The sequence below is a fragment of the Benincasa hispida genome, unplaced genomic scaffold (assembly GCF_027475165.1).
Source record: "Benincasa hispida cultivar pf3 unplaced genomic scaffold, pf3_genome.v1.1 HicScf915, whole genome shotgun sequence".
Taxonomy (NCBI): Eukaryota; Viridiplantae; Streptophyta; class Magnoliopsida; order Cucurbitales; family Cucurbitaceae; genus Benincasa; species Benincasa hispida.
This window is the reverse complement of record NW_028327059.1, coordinates 70,814-92,212: the sequence shown is the minus strand read 5'-3', so window position 1 is coordinate 92,212 and position 21,399 is coordinate 70,814. Positions and strand designations below refer to the sequence as shown.

The 21,399-nt window shown below is 36.1% G+C and overlaps 2 long non-coding RNA genes across 2 annotated transcripts; both read left to right on the top strand.

The window, feature by feature from the left end:
• The first annotated feature begins 369 nt into the window (after nt 1-369).
• Nucleotides 370-4,095, top strand: LOC150029799 (uncharacterized). Its single transcript, XR_016527315.1, has 3 exons — nt 370-2,094; nt 2,479-2,810; nt 3,265-4,095. It is a non-coding gene; the product is annotated as an uncharacterized LOC150029799 (long non-coding RNA).
• Nucleotides 4,096-6,292: 2,197 nt separating this feature from the next.
• Nucleotides 6,293-20,583, top strand: LOC150029798 (uncharacterized). The gene is made up of 19 exons (XR_016527317.1): nt 6,293-6,377; nt 6,464-6,568; nt 6,775-6,877; nt 7,042-9,846; nt 10,230-10,561; nt 11,016-11,078; nt 11,180-11,249; nt 11,450-11,676; nt 12,085-12,144; nt 13,520-13,681; nt 13,780-13,900; nt 14,030-14,083; nt 14,170-14,275; nt 14,482-14,584; nt 14,749-17,537; nt 17,921-18,252; nt 18,591-18,661; nt 20,152-20,313; nt 20,412-20,583. It is a non-coding gene; the product is annotated as an uncharacterized LOC150029798 (long non-coding RNA).
• The last annotated feature ends 816 nt before the right edge of the window (nt 20,584-21,399 follow it).

The following is a 21,399-nucleotide window of genomic DNA, read 5'->3' as shown; positions in this document are numbered from 1 at the left end:
TATTTTTTTTTTTTTTTTTTTTATATATACTAGAGTCAACTTATTTTTAGGACAATCACCTCAAGAAATGTTTCTAAAAGTTAGTGGTCTGCTAGGTTTCTTTCAAATTGATACTTTACCAAACTTCTTAAGAACATCGCATGACTTCTTTCAATCTATTGGCAAGGAGGACATTGCCGCATTTTAAATTTTGGGGTGAGGTATTTATTTTCAACCTTGCATTTTTAGCTATATGAAAAAAAAAGGAAAATTAAATAAATCTCCACTGCCAACGCAATGGAGAAACACATGTTGATAAGAGTTAAGTTGTGAATGACACATACCTGTAGTTGGATGTCCGCAAGACACACGTGGGGGCAAGCCGAAACGAAAGTAAGTCGCCAGGATCAACACATAAACAAATACCGCAATTCTGCTGCTAAGTATGTATGAGTCTAGTTTGAGAAAGAGCGTCTTGCTCGTAATTGGATGTCCGCATGACACATGTGGGGGCAAGCCAAAATGAAGGCGAGGCATGCGTCCATCGCATGGTAGTTGCGCTCGTCAAGCGATTGCGATCACCGTGTCGAAGTTGCGGTATTAAGCGAATGCGGTCACTACAAGATTGCGGCTACACGATAACGCATAATAGAGGGATCAACGCAAGGTTGGTGGAATGAACGCATCAACGTACATCTTGGGAAAATAAAAAACTGATGTTGACATTTCACCTACTACGCCATTAGCAGCAGAGATTTAGAAAGGACTAACGCGTCGCGAATGTCAGAATCAGAGCAGTCCATTAATGCTGTCGGCGATCCAATCTCTATATAAAGAAGCCGGTGAGCAGAATGTCAACTTATCTAGAGTTTTTCCCTGCGATCCAGACAAATGCGTGAGAAGAAGGCTTGAGAATTCTTCATCTCCTTCTTCCATTCCGAGAAACGACCAAAGCCTACGATCGGAGCTAGATCTCGGGAGAGTTAGCTCCACCGCCCATCCATGGCACCTGATGCGTTATTTTATGAGGTGGAATTATGGATGAAAATGCGTTGAGCACTTAAGTTTTCTCAGTGGAATTCAAGTGTAAACCCCACTGAGTTTCTTGGTAAGTCCAGGGTCGAACACAGGGACTTGGGAAAAAATATGCGGTGGTAATTTCTCAGAAGAATTTGCGGTAACCAAATAAATCAAGTAGTTATTGGGAATGTTGTTTGTGGTAATAAAAATAAACAAATGCAGCGGAGTTCGAAAAGAGTTATAAAACGGAAGACGCGATAAGTATGCGATGAATGGGTTGAGAAGAGTTTCGGCTAACACTTCTTAGGATGCGTTCATGCTATGCGATCATACAACACACATACAATAGTAAATCATCACTCGATGCGAATGCTACGACTTTTAATGCTAGAACGCATGCGTTATATGCGATAAGACTATAGGACCTACACATAAGCCTCTATTCTTATTTATGCGATGAAAAAATGACGCATACACATATAAGGCGACCACATAATACCATACCTATCTCTAGGATGCATGCGATGCAGGTTGGCAAACAGAATTTTTCTCTAGGTTCTTATCTTTTGTTTATGCAGTTCTAATCTTGCTCTCTCGAGTCTAGATTCTAACTTAGCTCTTTCAAATCTTAGGTTCTTTCTTTAGACTCTCTCTCTCGAGTAGCTCTAAAGGGATGTCGAGCACAACATAAAGAAAATGGAGAACCTAAAGAGAGAGTCTAAAGAGCTACTCGAGAGAGAGTCTAAAGAGAGAGTCTAAAGGGATCAATATGTCATTCTTGAACTGATATCATTTATAACCCGCTTTCTACAGGTGCAACAGCTTATTTCGGAACTCAATGAAATTCTTGCCCATGATATTATAGATGGGGATAGGTTATGGAAAAATAAATATTATAGATGAGGATAGGTTATGGAAAATGAAACTTACTACTCGTGCTTGAACTTTTGTTGTTTTACTTTAACGCTCCTGTCCAAGTAATTGTTTTTTCTTTTTGTTTTATACATGTCTTTCCATGAAATTGAGTTGGAAAAGAGAAGGCAACAAGGTGCATATAATGGGCGGCCAATTCAAGGGGTAGTCACATTTCTTTGGGTACTTATTCTATTCGTGCTTGAACTTTTGCTGTTTTACTTAAACCCTCCTGTTTAATAATTTAGTGATTAACACATATTATATTTAGCACTTGGGTAGTAGGCAAATAAGTTATGAACTCAAAAACATGCATGTTGGTAAATGCATTAAGATCTTTTAAATTCATATTTGATAATTAGGGGTATCAAGTATCTAGACTTCCATTATGAACTCGTAAAGAAAATGGCCAATCAAGTGATGGGTTAGGCTTACAGCTACTTGACTTTCAAATGTAAACTTACCAATGGTACGAGCGAATGGCCATGAGATGATACGAAAAAAATTATACTTTGCTGGTTAGTGCTCTGTGTGTTATCTCTGTTTATTTCTTCTTTTGACTTATAGGTACGAAGGGATGTGTGGTTTACCCACGAACTTTGATTCAACTTATTGCTATGCTTTGGGTTACACTGCTGGAGCTCTCCTCCAGAGTGGAAAAACTGGACCAATATCATCGATCTGTCTGTCCCACTTCTTGTACCTCCTGATCATTTTAGTCTCTAACCTTTTAACCTTTCATTCTTTTTCTTGATATCAGTTTCCTCCATAGATTTTTTCCTCATTTCTATTACTTACTAGTTATGCATACCGGGTAGGAAATTTGGCTGCTTCTGTTGAAGATTGGATGGCTGGCGAAACTGCATTGACTTCGTTAATGGATGTGGAGAGCAGACACGGTATGATTTTTTCATGAAAACGTGCATTCCTGTTCTCATGTTTTCTTGAATAACACGTTAATAATTTTTTTTATAGAATATTTTTTATGGAGAATAAGAAGGGAAATGATAAACAGAGTATCAATTATCCAGCCAAAATGAGAATAAATGGAGATCACTAGAAGAATAAAAATGAAAGATGAAAAAAACTCTCCAATCTATATTAAAAAGACAACAATTTTCTAGTTGATGAGACTTAAAAGTTTATTTATTTTTTTCTTTTTTAGAGTATCCAAATAACTTAATAGTTACTTATACAATACTATAAAGACTAGTCAAGGTGCATGTAAGATCAGAAAAACAAGGATAAAAGTGGAGTATCTTTTCTCTTAACAATTTTGAAAGGCTTTGGATTGATAGAACATCTTCATGAAGTCTAGTTTAATATTTATCATTTGATGATCTCTTTCTAAAGGTAGAATTCGTTTGGCAAGTAAGTTCAAGCCTGTGATCAAGAAGACAATGGTGGAACTAGATGGTAATATGATCTCTTTCTAGAGCAAATGTCGTTTCCTTTAATCTCCTTCCCAGTCTTATATTATAATTCACGCCGCTCCATTTGTCATGTGAGGAGGTCAGATCCGAATCCTACCATTGATTATGCAAGTTCAAATCTAAAAGAAGAATGGAGTAGGTGATCTGGATATAGGTATCTTACACAACCAAATGGAATAAAATCGAACCTATTTTTCAGAATTTGGATAAGATATTTTAATTAAGTCTCGGGTCAAATTCCATAGTTGGAAGTGAGATATCTAACTTCTTTGTAGTTTCCATTCTTACATGAATTATTATGAATGTGTTAAGTTCATTGTAATGTCTATTTTGTTGGTGTATATTTTTGCTCAGTATTGTCTTGTAAAGGGTCGGCCGACAAAATCACAGACGAAGCTTTATGGTATTTCTTTTAATTATTGGAAAATGAGGGCTCCTGGGTATGTTCTCAAAAGGGAAGGCAGAGGTAGTACTTCGAATGGCGAAGAGAGGCGGCTCGGTAAAGAAGGAATGAGAAATCGTCAAAGATGACTTCTTTGTTGGCGAAACGAAGGGCTAGTTGTTTCTCTCTCCATCTTATGGTATTTCACTTGATTTCTTTCTTCTTGTCCTTCTTTCTCCTTTTTCTTTCTTTTTCTATCTCTGTTTCTCCTATCTTCTCCATCTCTTGCTTAATTTTCTCCATTCATATGATTGTATCTCAATATCTTTTTGTTTTTCTGTTTTCTTCATCTCATTTCCATTGATACTCCTTTCTTCTATTTCTCTCTCTTTTTGTTTGCCCTTTATTAAAATTTGATACTTCATGTATTATTATTTAGTTTATAGCTATATGTCATTAAAGCTAAAATATTGAAATATTAGTAAAGTAACTTGGTCATTAGTGTTGCGTGTGTGTATCATTAGTGTGGATGTTAGTTTAAACAATATAAAAAATTGTTACGACTGTTGTATTTGGTTAGTTAATCATGTACTTTTTTGCTAGGCTGAATCACTTCATTTTTGTCCCCAATTCAAGTTACGGAGTAGAAGAACACACTAAAAGGTATGAAAAAGTTGTAGTAGTCTTTTACCTTCAGGCTATTAAATTTGAGTGATTTAGTCACATATTAACTCTAAATCTTGCCTAGAATATTTTTCTATCTTAAAATCTAGCTCTTTATTTTATCATTGTTTTAAAAAATATTTGAATTAGTCTTGAATATAAATATGATCACACTTGAAATTAGATCTTTGTAAATCTGCTCAAGTGCCCTATTTATTTGTTTTGGGATTCCTTTACGTTCTCACTCTTGGTGATAACTAAAAATCCCATAGAAAATTCCATTTATTTCTTGGCTTGGTTCTTTGGGACTATTAATGCCTTCCACTCTTGCAAAAAACCATCCCATATGTCCTTAGGGCCTGAATTGGCCAAGTTTTGTGTAGGCATAGCCGAGTTCTAAACATTTAACCTTGGTTGTCCTTTTCCAACTAGAGTCTCCAGGTGTTTTTTGTGATGGGATTTATGTTTAAGCCATTTTCTTTTTGGCTAAGGTTAGGTTTCACATCAAATGTTTGTGGAGGTCTTTATCTGTATGCAAATTTATTAATTTCATGGAGACCAAATGTGTTTTAAAGTAGATTAAATTTGTTACATTCGCTTGGAGACCAAATATCTCTTTTCATTTGTTCAATGAAAAATTCCGTTTCATTGAAACCCTCTCTCTCTCTCGTTGTTTTAGCCATAAAAATTCTAGTCTCTTGCTGGCCAAATCCTCACATCAGGAACTCATATGGAGCTTTTGAAGAACCGAAATCCCTTCTTAGAGTGTTATCCATTTCATCCACAAGCTCTTTCCTCTTATTCTAGTCGAGTCCTTCTTCATCTTCTTGACCTTGTCGAACACTCAATTTTCCACTTCTTTCATTGATTCAATCTTTCATTTCTCTTACCGATCTCCCCATTTTTCAAATTCAGTTCTCTCCTACCAATGTCTCCGCCTTTCATCGCTAATGCCGATGGTTTCCCTCGGCATTGCATCTTCTCCGTCGGATGATCGGCCTTGTGTCTACGTGTATATCCAAGATCCAAGCCCACCTGTATCGATTCAACCGCTCCTTTTCCCTATATTCCCAAAAACCCCTTAAAATCCTCGTGGCCCTCCTAGCTCTGCCGCTGGCAATCCGGGTGTTTATTATCCATAGATCATTTACCAATTCTCTCTTGTTTCGAGTTTTTACCTTCATACCGTGTGTTTTTTTTTTATACTCTGTTTGGTAAAATGAGTTGATTGATGCTCAAAGGAAAAGTAGTGACATGCATTGAGTTTTGTTTGTTCTTTTACTATGTATAAGCATAGTTATAACATTGCAATGGTATTTACTTCCATTTTCACTTTTGTTTGGAACTTGAGTTTTACTGAATGCGTTTGAGGCCAGTTGCCACTTCTTAAGGTTTTAGAGTGTTTGAGTTGTGTGTTATATGTGTGTGCAGATGAGATCACAAAGCTGTTTCCTGATCTTTTCGGCCAACCGTCGGCAATGTTGGTGCCAAGTGATTCCAGTTCAGTGCAGGTGAATAAGAAATTGAAGATCGGAGTTGTCTAGTTTGGTGGCCAAGCACTGAGAGGGCATAATGTGATTTTTGGACTATTTGGTAGGGTCTCATTGTGTCCACATTTATAAATCAAGAATAAATGTTTGCTTTTCTGTTCAAGTTGTGGCTAATTAGCAGCTTCTATGATTTTGGTGAAGATTTCCTACAGGTTCATGCATAAGGAAGCACGTTGTATGGTTTCAAGGGTGTCCTGCAGGGATCATGAAATGTAGAACTTACTGCACAATTTATCTACCCATATCGCAGTCAGGTTAATTTTCTTGAAGGGATTTCTAGCTTTCACTTGTTAGAATCGTTAGTGTGAATATGTGATTTACTCGATGCGAAGTGATTGCCATTTGAATGCAATTCTTGATTTAAATGAATTTTTGTTTTATCAGGGTGGTTTTGATATGATATGCAGTGGGAGGGACAAGATTGAAACACTAGATCAGGTGAAATTCTTTCTTTCCAGAATTTTCATTTTGAGACGTCTTGGTTGTAGTCAATGCATTAATTGACTGTTCGTTTCTATTTCCAGTTTAAGCAAGCTGAAGAAACTGCTAAGAAGCTTGATTTGGATGGCCTTGTCAATTGGTGGAGATGATTCCAACACAAATGTCTGTCTCCTCGCTGAAAACTTTATGTATTTTTCAAAACTATGAAATTTGTTTATTGCCTCCCTCCTTTTTTCTCTCTCTTTCTTACTTTCATTGTCATAGATAAGCTATTATATGTTATTTTTATTGCAGAAATATAAGGTTGAGTAATTAATTACTATAGGGTACCATTTTTTGTGTGTGCAAGACTCTGTTATTTATATTCCCCTTCTATCTGTTGTTTTCAAATTAGGAGTAAGAATTTGAACCCGAGTGATTGGTTGCCCAAAACTATTGATGGTGATCTCAAATGCAAAGAGGTCACCACAAGTTTTGGATTTGATTCTGCTTGCAAGGTACTCATTTCTCTTTGTAACTACTTTAGAATTGATATTTCGTTTGGATTGAACTTTGGTGACTCTTTCAAAGTTGAAGTAGTTTCTTCAAGAACTCAAGGAAAAAATGGAATATCGCATTCATGAGATGAGACTCTTAATAGGCTCTGCTGATATTTATGCAGATATATTAAAAAATGATTGGTAATGTGCACAAAGAGGAAATCATAATAAACATCAATCGAGAAAAGGTCCGGATTAAAACAGTCAAGATTCTGGAAGAACGAGAGAAGAAGAAAATGCCACCGTGGACGTGAAAGGCCCAGCTTGGAATAAGTAGTCCTTGAGTTACTATGTGAAGACCTCATCACGGATGCATTCTTTTCGAATATCCTTTTTCTACATCAATACTTCATGAACTTTCATCACCTTATTATTACCTGTTATCATATATTTGCTTTTACGTCTTTCAAAAAAAAAAGAAAAAAGGGCGAGAAAAATTTTGCTAACTTTCTTTTATTGTTATCATTACCCTCTCAATGTTTTCTTTGCAAACGATCAAGGCACACGATTGCGGAGGCGCCGCATGAAGATACAACTACTTTATTATTATCATTACCCTCTCAATGTTTTCTTTGATGCAATGCAAAGGAAGATCGCCGCAAAGAAGGAGGCATCGACAGACAATGCCGACGACAGCGCAAATTTTGGGGTTGTATTTTTCCTTCACTCTATTCCAAATTCTGCACCATCGCATCGTATTTTAATTTTGAAAGTTTTATCACCGCATCCTGTTTGATTACCGCAATCATTTAACATTGATAAATTTAGTAAGTCGCCGCATGCTTTCTCTTTGCCATTTATGATTTCAATGATGAATCACATGCATCTATTTTTTTTTTATATATACTAGAGTCAACTTATTTTTAGGACAATCACCTCAAGAAATGTTTTTAAAAGTTAGTGGTCGGCTAGCTTTCTTTCAAACTGATCCTTTACCAAACTTCTTAAGAACATCGCATGACTTCTTTCAATCTATTGGCAAGGAGGACATTGTCGCATTTTAAATTTTGGGGTGAGGTATTTATTTTCAACCTTGCTATTTTTAGCTATATGAAGAAAAAAAAGGAAAATTAGAATAACAACTCCACTGCCAACGCAATGGAGAAACACATGTTGATAAGAGTTAAGTTGTGAATGACACATACCTGTAGTTGGATGTCCGCAAGACACACGTGGGGGCAAGCCAAAACGAAAGTAAGTTGCCAGGATCAACGCATAAACAAATGACCGCAATTCCGCTGCTAAGTATGTATGAGTCTAGTTTGAGAAAGAGCGTCTTGCTCGTAATTGGATGTCCGCATGACACATGTGGGGGCAAGCCAAAATGAAGGCGAGGCATGCGTCCATCGCATGGTAGTTGCGCTCATCAAGCGATTGCGATCACCGTGTCGAAGTTGCGGCATTAAGCGAATGCGGTCACTGCAAGATTGCGGCTACACGATAACGCATAATAGAGGGATCAACGCAAGGTTGGTGGAATGAACGCATCAACGTACATCTTGGGAAAATAAAAAACTGATGTTGACATTTCACCTACTACGCCATTAGCAGCAGAGATTTAGAAAGGACTAACGCGTCGCGAATGTCAGAATCAGAGCAGTCCATTAATGCTGTCGGCAATCCAATCTCTATATAAAGAAGCCGGTGAGCAGAATCTCAACTTATCTAGAGTTTTTCCCTACGATCCAGACAAATGCATGAGAAGAAGGCTTGAGAATTCTTCATCTCCTTCTTCCATTCCGAGAAACGACCAAAGCCTACGATCGGAGCTAGATCTCGGGAGAGTTAGCTCCACCGCCCATCCATGGCACCTGATGCGTTATTTTATGAGGTGGAATTATGGATGAAAATGCGTTGAGCACTTAAGTTTTCTCAGTGGCATTCAAGTGTAAACCCCACTGAGTTTCTTGGTAAGTCCAGGGTCGAACACAGGGACTTGGGAAAAAATATGCGGTGGTAATTTCTCAGAAGAATTTGCGGTAACCAAATAAATCAAGTAGTTATTGGGAATGTTGTTTGTGGTAATAAAAATAAACAAATGCAGCGGAGTTCGAAAAGAGTTATAAAACGGAAGACGCGATAAGTATGCGGTGAATGGGTTGAGAAGAGTTTTGGCTAACACTTCTTAGGATGCGTTCATGCTATGCGATCATACAACACACATACAATAGTAAATCATCTCTCGATGCGAATGCTACGACTTTTAATGCTAGAACGCATGCGATATATGCGATAAGACTATAGGACCTACACATAAGCCTCTATTCTTATTTATGCGATGAAAAAATGACACATACACATATAAGGCGACCACATAATATCATACCTATCTCTAGGATGCATGCGATGCAGGTTGGCAAAAAGAATTTATCTCTAGGTTCCTGTCTTTTGTTTATGCAGTTCTAATCATTGCACTCTCGAGTCTAGATTCTAACTTAGCTCTTTCAAATCTTAGGTTCTTTCTTTAGACTCTCTCTCTCGAGTAGCTCTGAAGGGATGTCGAGCACAACATAAAGAAAATGGAGAACCTAAAGAGAGTCTAAAGAGCTACTCGAGAGAGACTCGGGAGAGAGTCTAAAGAGAGAGTCTAAAGGGATCAATATGTCATTCTTGAACTGATATCATTTATAACCCGCTTTCTACAGGTGCAACAGCTTATTTCGGAACTCAATAAAATTTTTGCCCATGATATTATAGATGAGGATAGGTTATGGAAAAATAAATATTATAGATGAGGATAGATTATGGGAAATGAAACTTACTACTCGTGCTTGAACTTTTGCTGTTTTACTTTAACGCTCCATTCCAAGTAATTGTTTTTTCTTTTTGTTTTATACATGTCTTTCCATGGAATTGAGTTGGAAAAGAGAAGGCAACAAGGTGCATATAATGGGCGGCCAATTCAAGGGGCAGTCACATTTCTTTGGGTACTTATTCTATTCGTGCTTGAACTTTTGCTGTTTTACTTAAACGCTCCTGTTTAATAATTTATGATTAACACATATTATATTTAGCACTTGGGTAGTAGGCAAATCAGTTGAGATCTCAAAAACATGCATGTTGGTAAATGCATCAAGATCTTTTAAATTCATATTTGATAATTAGGGGTATCAAGTATCTAGACTTCCATTATGAACTCGTAAAGAAAATGGCCAATCAAGTGATGGGTTAGGCTTACAGCTACTTGACTTTCAAATGTAAACTTACCAATGGTACGAGCGAATGGCCATGAGATGATACGAAAAAAATTGTACTTTGCTGGTTAGTGCTCTGTGTGTTATCTCTGTTTATTTCTTCTTTTGACTTATAGGTACGAAGGGATGTGTGGTTTACCCACGAACTTTGATTCAACTTATTGCTATGCTTTGGGTTACACTGCTGGAGCTCTCCTCCAGAGTGGAAAAACTGGACCAATATCATCGATCTGTCTGTCCCACTTCTTGTACCTCCTGATCATTTTAGTCTCTAACCTTTTAACCTTTCATTCTTTTTCTTGATATCAGTTTCCTCCATAGATTTTTTCCTCATTTCTATTACTTACTAGTTATGCATACCGGGTAGGAAATTTGGCTGCTTCTGTTGAAGATTGGATGGCTGGCGAAACTGCATTGACTTCGTTAATGGATGTGGAGAGCAGACACGGTATGATTTTTTCATGAAAACGTGCATTCCTGTTCTCATGTTTTCTTGAATAACACGTTAATAATTTTTTTTATAGAATATTTTTTATGGAGAATAAGAAGGGAAATGATAAACAGAGTATCAATTATCCAGCCAAAATGAGAACAAATGGAGATCACTAGAAGAAAAAAAATGAAAGATGAAAAAAACTCTCCAATCTATATTAAAAAGACAACAATTTTCTAGTTGATGAGACTTAAAAGTTTATTTATTTTTTTCTTTTTTAGAGTATCCAAATAACTTAATAGTTACTTATACAATACTATAAAGACTAGTCAAGGTGCATGTAAGATCAGAAAAACAAGGATAAAAGTGGAGTATCTTTTCTCTTAACAATTTTGAAAGGCTTTGGATTGATAGAACATCTTCATGAAGTCTAGTTTAATATTTATCATTTGATGATCTCTTTCTAAAGGTAGAATTCGTTTGGCAAGTAAGTTCAAGCCTGTGATCAAGAAGACAATGGTGGAACTAGATGGTAATATGATCTCTTTCTAGAGCAAATGTCGTTTCCTTTAATCTCCTTCCCAGTCTTATATTATAATTCACGCCGCTCCATTTGTCATGTGAGGAGGTCAGATCCGAATCCTACCATTGATTATGCAAGTTCAAATCTAAAAGAAGAATGGAGTAGGTGATCTGGATATAGGTATCTTACACAACCAAATGGAATAAAATCGAACCTATTTTTCAGAATTTGGATAAGATATTTTAATTAAGTCTCGGGTCAAATTCCATAGTTGGAAGTGAGATATCTAACTTCTTTGTAGTTTCCATTCTTACATGAATTATTAGGAATGTGTTAAGTTCATTGTAATGTCTATTTTGTTGGTGTATATTTTTGCTCAGTATTGTCTTGTAAAGGGCCGGCCGACAAAATCACAGACGAAGCTTTATGGTATTTTTTTTAATTATTGGAAAAGGAGGGCTCCTGGGTATGTTCTCGAAAGGGAAGGCAGAGGTAGTACTTCGAATGGCGAAGAGAGGCGGCTCGGTAAAGAAGGAATGAGAAATCGTCAAAGATGACTTCTTTGTTGGCGAAACGAAGGGCTAGTTCTTTCTCTCTCCATCTTATGGTATTTCACTTGATTTCTTTCTTCTTGTCCTTCTTTCTCCTTTTTCTTTCTTTTTTTTATCTCTGTTTCTCCGTCTATCTTCTCCATCTCTTGCTTAATTTTCTCCTTTCATATGATTGTATCTCAATATCTTTTTGTTTTTCTGTTTTCTTCATCTCATTTCCATTGATACTCCTTTCTTCTATTTCTCTCTCTTTTTGTTTGCCCTTTGTTAAAATTTGATACTTCATGTATTATTATTTAGTTTATAGCTAAATGTCATTAAAGCTAAAATATTGAAATATTAGTAAAGTAACTTGGTCATTAGTGTTGCGTGTGTGTATCATTAGTGTGGATGTTAGTTTAAACAATATAAAAAATTGTTACGACTGTTGTATTTGGTTAGTTAATCATGTACTTTTTTGCTAGGCTGAATCACTTCATTTTTGTCCCCAATTCAAGTTACGGAGTAGAAGAACACACTAAAAGGTATGAAAAAGTTGTAGTAGTCTTTTACCTTCAGGCTATTAAATTTGAGTGATTTAGTCACATATTAACTCTAAATCTTGCTTTTTCTATCTTAAAATCTAGCTCTTTATTTTATCCTTGTTTAAAAAAATATTTGAATTAGTCTTTCTCAAATATTATGTCACACTTGAATTAGTCTTTGTAAAATCTAGCTCAAGTGCCTATTTATTTGTTTTGGTATTCTTACGTTCTCACTTCTTGGTGGAAACTAAAAATCCCATAGAAAGTTCATTTATTTTCTTGGTTGGTTCTTTGGGAACTATTAATGCCTTCCACGTCTTGCAAAAAACCTCCCATATGTCTTAGGCCTGAATTGGCAAGTTTTGTGTAGCATAGCCGAGTTCTAAACATTTACCTTGGTTGTCCCTTTTCCACTAGAGTCTCCAGGTGTTTTTGGTTGGGATTTATGTTTTAAGCCTTTTCTTTTTGCTAAGGTTGGGTTTTCATCAAATGTTGGTGGAGGTCTTTATCTGTATGCAAATTGATTAATTTCGTGGAGACCAAATGTGTTTTAAAGTAGACTAAATTGTTACATTCGCTTGGAGACCAAATATCTCTTTTCATTTTTTCAATGAAAAATTTCGTTTCATTGAAACCCTCTCTCTCGTTGTTTTAGCCATAAAAATTTTAGTCTCTTGCTGGCCAAATCCTCACATCAGGGACTCATATGGAGCTTTTGGAGCATCAAAATCCCTTCTTAGAGTGTTATCCATTTTGTCCACAAGCTCTTTCCTCTTATTCTAGTCAAGTCCTTCATCTTCTCGACCTTGTCGAACACTCAATTTTCCACTTCTTTCATTGATTCAATCTTTCATTTCTCTACCTATCTCCCCATTTTCATCTTCATTTCTCTCCTACCAATGTCTCCGCCTTTCATCGCTAATGCCGATGTTTCCCTCGTCATTGCATCTTCTCCGTCGGAGATCGGCCTTGTTTCTACTGTGTATATCCAAGTCCAAGCCCACTGTATCGATCAACCTCTCCCTTTTCCCTCTATTCCCAAAAACCCCTTCAAAATCCTCGATGGCCCTCCTAGCTCTGCCGCTGGCAATCCGGGTGTTTATTATCCATAGATCATTTACATTCTCTTCTTGTTTCGGAGTTTTTAGCCTTCATAACGTGTTTTTTTTTATACTCTGTTTGGTAACTGAGTTGATTGATGTCTCAAAGGAAGAGTAGTGACATGCATTGAGTTTTGTTTGTTCTTTTACTATGTTTTGCTTATGATTGTAAATCTCGCTTTTGTTTGGAACTTGAGTTTTACTGAATGCGTTTGAGGCCAGTTGCCACTTCTTAAGGTTTTAGAGTGTTTGAATTGTGTTATATGTGCGTGCAGATGATATCACAAAGCTGTTTCCTGATCTTTTCGGCCAACAGTCGGCAATGTTGGTGCCAAGTGATTCCAGTTCGGTGCAGGTGAATAAGAAATTGAAGATCGGAGTTGTCTAGTTTGGTGGCCAAGCACTGGGAGGGCATAATGTGATTTCTGGACTATTTGGTAGGGTCTCATTGTGTCCACATTTATAAATCAAGAATAAATGTTTGCTTTTTTGTTCAAGTTGTGGCTAATTAGCAGCTTCTATGATTTTGGTGAAGATTACCTACAAGTTCATGTAAAAGGAAGCACGTTGTATGGTTTCAAGGGTGTCCTACAGGGATCATGAAATGTAAATATGTAGAACTGACTGCACAATTTATCTACCCATATCGCAATCAGGTTAATTTTCTTGAAGGGATTTCTAGCTTTCAGTTGTTAGAATTGTTAGTGTGAATATGTGTGGTCTCGATGCGAAGTGATTGCCATTTGAATGCAATTCTTGATTTAAATGAATTTTTGTTTTATCAGGGTGGTTTTGATATGATATGCAGTGGGAGGGATCAGATTGAAACTCTAGATCAGGTGAAACTCTTTCTTCCCAGAATTTTCATTTTGAGACGTCTTAGTTGTAGTCAAGGCATTAATTGACAGTTCGGTTCTATTTTCAGTTTAAGCAAGCTGAAGAAACTGCTCAGAAGCTTTGATCTGGATGGCCTTGTCAATTGGTGGAGATGATTCCAACACAAATGCCTGTCTCCTCGCTGAAAACTTTAGGTATTTTTCACAACTATGAAATTTGTTTATTGCCTCCCTCCTTTTTGCTCTCTTTCTCACTCTCATTGTCATAGATAAGCTATTATATGTTATTTTTATTGTAGAAATAAATATAAGGTTGAGTAATTAATTACTCTAGGGTACCATTTTTTGTGTGCAAGACTCTGTTATTTATATTCCCTTTCTATCTGTTGTTTTCAAATTAGGAGTAAGAATTTGAACCCGAGTGATTGGTTGCCCAAAACTATTGATGGTGATCTCAAATGCAAAGAGGTGACCACAAGTTTTGGATTTGATTCTGCTTGCAAGGTACTCATTTCTCTTTGTAACTGCTTTAGAATTCATATTTCGTTTGGACTGAACTTTGGTGACTCTTTCAAAGTTGAAGTAGTTTCTTCAAGAACTCAAGGAAAAAATGGAATATCGCATTCATGAGATGAGACTCTTAATAGGCTCTGCTGATGTTTATGCAGATATATTCAAAAATGATTGGTAATGTGTACAAAGAGGAAATCATAATAAACATCAATTGAGAAAAGCTCCGGATTAAAACAGTCAAGATTCTGGAAGAACGAGAGAAGAAGAAAATGCCACCGTGGACGTGAAAGGCCCAGCTTGGAATAAGTAGTCCCTGAGCTACTATGTGAAGACCTCATCACGGATGCATTCTTTTTTAATATCCTTTTTCTGCATCAATACTTCATGAACTTTCATCACCTTATTATTACCTGTTATCATATATTTGCTTTTACTTCTTTCAAAAAAAAAAAAGGGCGAGAAAAATTTTGCTAACTTTCTTTTATTGTTATCATTACCCTCTCAATGTTTTCTTTGCAAACGATCAAGGCACACGATTGCGGAGGCGCCGCATGAAGATACAACTACCTTATTATTATCATTACCCTCTCAATGTTTTCTTTGATGCAATGCAAAGGAAGATCGCCGCAAAGAAGGAGGCATCGACAGACAATGCCGACGACAGCGCAAATTTTGGGGTTGTATTTTTCCTTCACTCTATTCCAAATTCTGCACCATCGCATCGTATTTTAATTTTGAAAGTTTTATCACCGCATCCTGTTTGATTACCGCAATCATTTAACATTGATAAATTTAGTAAGTCGCCGCATGCTTTCTCTTTGCCATTTATGATTTCAATGATGAATCACATGCATCTATTTTTTTTTATATATATACTAGAGTCAACTTATTTTTAGGACAATCACCTCAAGAAATGTTTCTAAAAGTTAGTGGTCTGCTAGGTTTCTTTCAAATTGATCCTTTACCAAACTTCTTAAGAACATCGCATGACTTCTTTCAATCTATTGGCAAGGAGGACATTGCCGCATTTTAAATTTTGGGGTGAGGTATTTATTTTCAACCTTGCTATTTTTAGCTATATGAAGAAAAAAAGGAAAATTAGAATAACAACTCCACTGCCAACGCAATGGAGAAACACATGTTGATAAGAGTTAAGTTGTGAATGACACATACCTGTAGTTGGATGTCCGCAAGACACACGTGGGGGCAAGCCAAAACGAAAGTAAGTCGCCAGGATCAACGCATAAACAAATGACCGCAATTCCGCTGCTAAGTATGTATGAGTCTACTTTGAGAAAGAGCGTCTTGCTCGTAATTGGATGTCCGCATGACACATGTGGGGGCAAGCCAAAATGAAGGCGAGGCATGCGTCCATCGCATGGTAGTTGCGCTCATCAAGCGATTGCGATCACCGTGTCGAAGTTGCGGCATTAAGCGAATGCGGTCACTGCAAGATTGCGGCTACACGATAACGCATAATAGAGGGATCAACGCAAGGTTGGTGGAATGAACGCATCAACGTACATCTTGGGAAAATAAAAAACTGATGTTGACATTTCACCTACTACGCCATTAGCAGCAGAGATTTAGAAAGGACTAACGCGTCGCGAATGTCAGAATCAGAGCAGTCCATTAATGCTGTCGGCAATCCAATCTCTATATAAAGAAGCCGGTGAGCAGAATCTCAACTTATCTAGAGTTTTTCCCTACGATCCAGACAAATGCATGAGAAGAAGGCTTGAGAATTCTTCATCTCCTTCTTCCATTCCGAGAAACGACCAAAGCCTACGATCGGAGCTAGATCTCGGGAGAGTTAGCTCCACCGCCCATCCATGGCACCTGATGCGTTATTTTATGAGGTGGAATTATGGATGAAAATGCGTTGAGCACTTAAGTTTTCTCAGTGGAATTCAAGTGTAAACCCCACTGAGTTTCTTGGTAAGTCCAGGGTCGAACACAGGGACTTGGGAAAAAATATGCGGTGGTAATTTCTCAGAAGAATTTGCGGTAACCAAATAAATCAAGTAGTTATTGGGAATGTTGTTTGTGGTAATAAAAATAAACAAATGCAGCGGAGTTCGAAAAGAGTTATAAAACGGAAGACGCGATAAGTATGCGGTGAATGGGTTGAGAAGAGTTTCGGCTAACACTTCTTAGGATGCGTTCATGCTATGCGATCATGCAACACACATACAATAGTAAATCATCTCTCGATGCGAATGCTACGACTTTTAATGCTAGAACGCATGCGATATATGCGATAAGACTATAGGACCTACACATAAGCCTCTATTCTTATTTATGCGATGAAAAAATGACACATACACATATAAGGCGACCACATAATATCATACTTATCTCTAGCATGCATGCGATGCAGGTTGGCAAAAAGAATTTATCTCTAGGTTCCTGTCTTTTGTTTATGCAGTTCTAATCATTGCACTCTCGAGTCTAGATTCTAACTTAGCTCTTTCAAATCTTAGGTTCTTTCTTTAGACTCTCTCTCTCGAGTAGCTCTGAAGGGATGTCGAGCACAACATAAAGAAAATGGAGAACCTAAAGGGAGTCTAAAGAGCTACTCGAGAAAGAGTCTAAAGAGAGAGTCTAAAGGGATCGATATGTCATTCTTGAACTGATATCATTTATAACCCGCTTTCTACAGGTGCAACAGCTTATTTCGGAACTCAATGAAATTCTTGCCCATGATATTATAGATGAGGATAGGTTATGGAAAAATAAATATTATAGATGAGGATAGGTTATGGGAAATGAAACTTACTACTCGTGCTTGAACTTTTGCTGTTTTACTTTAACGCTCCATTCCAAGTAATTGTTTTTTCTTTTTGTTTTATACATGTCTTTCCATGGAATTGAGTTGGAAAAGAGAAGGCAACAAGGTGCATATAATGGGCGGCCAATTCAAGGGGCAGTCACATTTCTTTGGGTACTTATTTTATTCGTGCTTGAACTTTTGCTGTTTTACTTAAACGCTCCTGTTAATAATTTAATGATTAACACATATTATATTTAGCACTTGGGTAGTAGGCAAATCAGTTGAGATCTCAAAAACATGCATGTTGGTAAATGCATCAAGATCTTTTAAATTCATATTTGATAATTAGGGGTATCAAGTATCTAGACTTGCATTATGAACTCGTAAAGAAAATGGCCAATCAAGTGATGGGTTAGGCTTACAGCTACTTGACTTTCAAATGTAAACTTACCAATGGTACGAGCGAATGGCCATGAGATGATACGAAAAAAATTGTACTTTGCTGGTTAGTGCTCTGTGTGTTATCTCTGTTCATTTCTTCTTTTGACTTATAGGTATGAAGGGATGTGTGGTTTACCCACGAACTTTGATTCAACTTATAGCTATGCTTTGGGTTACACTGCTGGAGCTCTCCTCCAGAGTGGAAAAACTGGACCAATATCATCGATCTGTCTGTCCCACTTCTTGTACCTCCTGATCATTTTAGTCTCTAACCTTTTAACCTTTCATTCTTTTTCTTGATATCAGTTTCCTCCATGGATTTTTTCCTCATTTCTATTACTTACTAGTTATGCATACCGGGTAGGAAATTTGGCTGCTTCTGTTGAAGATTGGATGGCTGGCGAAACTGCATTGACTTCGTTAATGGATGTGGAGAGGAGACACGGTATGATTGTTTCATGAAAACGTGCATTCCTGTTCTCATGTTTTCTTGAATAACACGTTAATAATTTTTTTTATAGAATATTTTTTATGGAGAATAAGAAAGGAAATGATAAACAGAGTATCAATTATCCAGCCAAAATGAGATGACATTTTAGTTCGTGGGTATTTTCATCTCCAGAATAAAATCTCAAATTAAAATCCTAAGTTAGTAACTGACAAATCAGAATTGGAATTGATTAAATATGTCAAGTGGGGATAAAAAAAATTCACTTTTAACTTTTTGTATTTTATACTCATGCTCCTTTGCCTTTTTGCATAATCTTTTTTGGTTCTATACAGGCCAACGGAGGATTTATAATGAGTGCAAGTCACACAATCTAGGTGGACCTGAATAGGATTGGGGTATTAAGGTGATTTTTTTAAAAAAAAAATTATTTTGCACTGCCCTTTATATTTAATTAAATGAAATTTTTGGTAAAAATGCAACCTTTTGATGAAGCATAATGCTTTTGTTGCAAAATGTTAGTTGAAAATTATGACCTTTATCTTATAATCCATGACAACTACAACAATGATGTATCTATGTTTATCTGACTTAAATGCATTGACTTTTCAGTTTACTTATAGCAATGGGCAGACTGCACCTGAATCAGTTACAGACAAAATATATGGAAACACCATTTTGTTATATTTTTTTTTTGTTCAATTTCTTGTTTACTTTCAAATTAGTCAATTTTCATGTTATATTGCATTCAATATTTTGTACATTTTTATTTTTTTCTTGTTTATATGAAAGTTCTCTTTGAGTCGTCTGGGTCCTCAGTCCTCTTGTGAAGTGCCTATTTATTTGTTTTGCTATTCTTACGTTCTCACTTCTTGGTGGAAACTAAAAATCCCATCGAAAGTTCATTTATTTTCTTGGTTGGTTCTTTGGGAACTATTAATACCTTCCATGTCTTGCAAAAAAACCTCCTAAAGTGGCAAGTTTTGTGGAGCATAGTCGAGTTCTAAATATTTACCTTGGTTGTCCCTTTTCCACTAGAGTCTCCAGGTGTTTTTGGTTGGGATTTGTTGTAAGCCTTTTCTTTTTGCTAAGGTTGGGTTTTCATCAAATGTTGGTGGAGGTCTTTATCTGTATACAAATTTATTAATTTCATGGAGACCAAATGTGTTTTAAAGTAGATTAAATTTGTTACATTCGCTTGGAGACCAAATATCTCTTTTCATTTGTTCAATGAAAAATTCCGTTTCATTGAAACCCTCTCTCTCTCTCTCGTTGTTTTAGCCATAAAAATTCTAGTCTCTTGCTGGCCAAATCCTCACATCAGGAACTCATATGGAGCTTTTGGAGAACCGAAATCCCTTCTTAGAGTGTTATCCATTTCATCCACAAGCTCTTTCCTCTTATTCTAGTCGAGTCCTTCTTCATCTTCTTGACCTTGTCGAACACTCAATTTTCCACTTCTTTCATTGATTCAATCTTTCATTTCTCTACCTATCTCCCCATTTTCATTTTCATTTCTCTCCTACCAATGTCTCCACCTTTCATCGCTAATGCCGATGTTTCCCCCGTCATTGCATCTTCTTCGTCGGAGATCGGCCGTGTTTCTACTGTGTATAGTGAAGTCCAAGCTCACCGTATCGATCAACCTCACCCTTTTCCCTCTATTCTCAAAAACCCCTTCAAAATCCTCGATGTCCTCCTAGCTCTGAGTTGATTGATGTCTCGAAGGAAGAGTAGTGACATGCATTGAGTTTTGTTTATTCTTTTACTGTGTTTTTCTTATGATTATAGATCTCGCTTTTGTTTGGAACTTGAGTTTTACAGAATGAGTTTGAGGCCAGTTGCTACTTCTTAAGGTTTTAGAGTGTTTGAGTTGTGTGTTATATGTGCGTGCAGATGAGATCACAAAGTTGTTTCCTGATCTTTTCGGCCAACCGTCGACAATGTTGGTGCCAAGTGATTCCAGTTCGATGCAGATGAATAAGAAATTGAAGATTGGAGTTGTCTAGTTTTGTGGCCAAGCACTGAGAGGGCATAATGTGATTTCTAGACTATTTGGTAGGGTCTCATTGTGTCCACATTTATAAATCAAGAATAAATGTTTGCTTTTCTGTTCAAGTTGTGGCTAATTAGCAGATTCTATAATTTTGTTGAAGATTTCCTACAGGTTCATGCAAAAGGAAGCACGTTGTATGGTTTCAAGGGTGTCCTACAGGGATCATGAAATGTAAATATGTAGAACTGACTGCATAAATTTAAACAGAGAGATAATTTTGATGTATTTTCTTCACGCTGATGATAAGAATAAACTAAAGTGTGTTTGTAATATATTTTCACGTGTTTAATTTAAAAAATAAGTCATTTTAAAAAAAATAAATGTTTGATAAGTATTTAAAATAACTTTTTAAATGTTTTTTTTTAATAAATATTCACGAAGGATGTTTAAATAAAAATAAGTTTTTTAAAAAACCATTTTTCCACAAGCAAACAGATCCTACATAACTAACTAAATATTTATTTTATAAAGTAGTTCTTCAAACAGAGTTTATATTAACAATAGTAAAAAAATAAATTATTCATAACATAATAGTTATTAATTTATAAGGACAAATTTATAATATTTTTTTTTTTACTAACATGCAAATGATCAAAAATAAAATATTATAAAATAAAAACTCAAACATTCCTATAGGTTGGAAGTTGCTCAATCCCCCATGTTGTTGTATTAAAAAAAAAAAGGTTAAATTCTAAAATAATTTTTTATTGAGAAATTTTCCAAATAGAAAAAATGTCAAACTATTTATAGAAAAAGTAAAAAAAAAACATTGATAGACACAGATAGATTTCTATGCCGATAGACTTCTGTCAGTCTCTATGCTAGATAAAGAATATTAAGATTTTATTATTTTGTGTAAATAGTTTCCCTATTTTTTAAATTTTTTTTGAAAATCTCCTTTCCTTAAAACTATTAATAGATAAAATTTAGTCAACGAGTATACCAAATAATGAATGATTAAATAAACGATATTAAGAAAATCAAGGTAATCTTCATACCCTGTTTTTTGTTCTAAGAAAATCATGTTCGATATATTTGTATGAAAGAATTTATATCTATTTGGTTTACACTTTTTGCAATTTTTTTAG